Below are 3,016 nucleotides of genomic sequence, written 5' to 3' on the forward strand. Positions count from 1 at the left end.
AAGTGCAAGTACAGTGAGCAGAGACCGCTCGCTTCGGCCCTTTCTGACCTCTTTCTGTCCAAGGAGGGAACCTCATGTGATCTAGACAGGTTCTAGGTCCCCAGTGAGGACAGGAGGACATCGCCAGTGACCTACACTGTGCCTACATGGTGCTGCATACATATAGGACTTCCTCCTTTTCTTCCTTCTCCTTTTTCTCTCCCCATCTCTACCCTTCCTTCCGTGAAGATTTTGCTAGAAGGAGGGCTGCCTCTCTTGGCACCACCGTCTTCTGCTCATGGCTCTGTGGGTCATGGCGGCCCACACAGACGTGACACAGACAGCGAGCGTCCTTGTTTCCTCTTCGCCTCTGGGCGGCAGGCAGGCCAGTTCCTCTGCTGAGCCAGGCATGGCTGAGCTGCCAGCTTCTTTCTTAGGCTCGTGCCCATGAGGCCTTTGATGCTCCTCAGCTGACCCACAGTGAGAGTGGGACTTCAGAGACTTCCCGCCCCTTTCCAGCAAATCCTGCTTTGTCACACCGTGTTCTAACCCAGAGAGCCACAGCGAAGCACCTCGGCTCCTGTCTCCCACTGTTCTGTGCTCAGTACAGCAGCGATCTGGATGAACAAGAGGACGTCCTGTAAAGAATAGGGCAGTTTTCAGGGGTGCAGGAAATGGCCTGTAACTTCACTGTGGCAGTGATTATATTTAGTAAAATCCATCAACTGATCGCATTAAGTGAGTACATTTTACATATCTATAAAACTGTGCTAAAATACATCATTTTAATAGGCTCTCATAGATCATTTGCATGTGAATTGCCAGGTGAGGTTTTACATTATTACTATATACTTGAGTATGTATGGCTTAAAATAAATATTTTCAACTTTATTCACATCTATCTGATGTAATAATTTTTCCTGTTTTAAGGTTTTTTGGGGGGGCATGGGGGGTCTGGTATTTCCTGGTACAGTTAGGTACAGAAAGGGCTAAAGGAAGTCCTTGCTGCCATATTCCTAGGATGTGTGCCAGAATTACTGGAAGGGTTCAGAAAATAAAGTATGACATTTTCATAAAATAGTCACCTCCCCATTAGCATGGTGTCCTCTGCATCTTATAGGCATCATGTTGGCTTTTTTTAGCCCGGTACACGAGTGTGTGGCACACACACACATACACACACACACACACACACACACACACACACACACACACACTGCATTAATTTAGACTTGCCTTGTTCCCCTCCTCCCTCGGTCCCTATCCCTGGGGTCTGGGACAGCCTGGGTCAAGCCTGCTGCTCTGACTGCTTGGCTGGAATGTGACTGTTGATGCCTCCATAGAAAGTACAGAGGGGTTCTCTCCTGTGTGGGCTAGCCTTGGTTCAACTCTAAAGCCACAGAGTCCTCATGGGTGTTCTGGGAGAGGGTCTTTGGGGGTCAAATACATTTGGGAAATATTAGACAGGGTTACACAGACCTCTCAATTGAAGACTTCTCAAAAGACCTTAGTTCAGGTTCATTTGGAATCTTTAAAAGAATGCCAGTCTTCACCCACGAGTGGTGAAGTCACCTAGCTCCCTTTGATTCCACTTCCGTGTGTGTGTGTGTGTGTGTGTGTGTGTGTGTGTGTGTGTACATATATGCAGCACCCTGGGAGGCCAGAAGACAGTGTAGGATCATGGAGTTGGAGTTGCAGATGATGTGAGCTCTCCCACTCCCTAGGTAGTTTTTAGGAACCAAACCCAGACCTCCCCAATATATCACTCTCTCAATCTATATCCTCTTCTTTTACTTTTTAAAATACACATTGCACCAAGTCCAGTTAGTGCTTCCATGAGCTCATGGCTATGGGGCCATCTTCTTGAACAGGGACAACCCACTAGTGGCCACCCCTCCCCCACAAGAAAAATGACTCTCCTTCCTACAGTGGTCATCAACTGCCAACAGCTCACCTACGGCTGAGGCACGCTGGATGACAGAGAGAACTCTGGCACATCTGTATCCCAGGGCCAGCTCCCTCACACATTGTCACTGTTGCTCACTGTCCCTGTGTCTGAGCCTCAGCTCCATCTGTTAAGTGGGCACCCTTGCCTTTTTCATGTGAATGATCCTGTGCCTGCTGTTCTTGATCTACCTATGACTTCTCCAGCCACCCCACCTCCACCCTTCACCCTCAGCCAGGCCCTTGGTCCACAGGTCACAAAGTGTGCAAATCTTCCCTGGGCATTTCACCTTCTCGGGTTTAACCATTACCTTGTGTTTCTCTCCATGTTCTGGAAGTATCCAGGAGCTGGTCTTTGGGTCACTAATTAGATTTTCCCCCATTCCCTCTCTCCTCTTCCCTATCAGACTCCCTCTTGATTTCCTCCATGGATGCTTATCACATCAGGAAATGACTTTGTTTTTTTTAATTGATTCTTTGCAGGTTTCTAAGTTGTTTGCTTACACTTACTAATGAGGGTCTAAGTCAGTTGCTGCAGCTCCCTAAGTGCTGGGATGGCATGGGTGGGTACCAACCTGGCCTCCTCCCTTCTTCTTATACAGGCACAATCCTAACAGATGAGGGCCGCACCTTCACAGCCTCATTATCCATAGTTACCTTCAAATACCATGTCAGTGGTTCTCAACCTTCTTAATGCTGTGACCCTGTAATACAGTTCCTGATGTTGTGGTGACCCCTAACCATAAATTATTTTTGTTGCTACTTCATAACTGTAATTTTGCTTACTGTTATGAATTGTAATGTAAGTGTCTGATATTTCTGATGGCTTTAGGTGACCCTGAGAAAGGGTCGTTCAACCTTCAAAGGGGTCACACCCCACAGGTTGAGAAACATAGCCATAGTGGATTAAGCATCTCTCTTACTAACTCATGAGAGAGATTAAATTTCAACACAGGTCTTGGTAGGGAATATTAAGACCAAAGCAATGCCTACAGAATTTTATATGTATGTGGTTTAAAAGTTTACCCAGTACTTGTATCAATATATTTCACAGTATCAGTGGAATTTGGTAGCAACCACACACTAAGCATCC

The sequence above is a fragment of the Peromyscus leucopus genome, chromosome 13 (assembly GCF_004664715.2).
Source record: "Peromyscus leucopus breed LL Stock chromosome 13, UCI_PerLeu_2.1, whole genome shotgun sequence".
Taxonomy (NCBI): Eukaryota; Metazoa; Chordata; class Mammalia; order Rodentia; family Cricetidae; genus Peromyscus; species Peromyscus leucopus.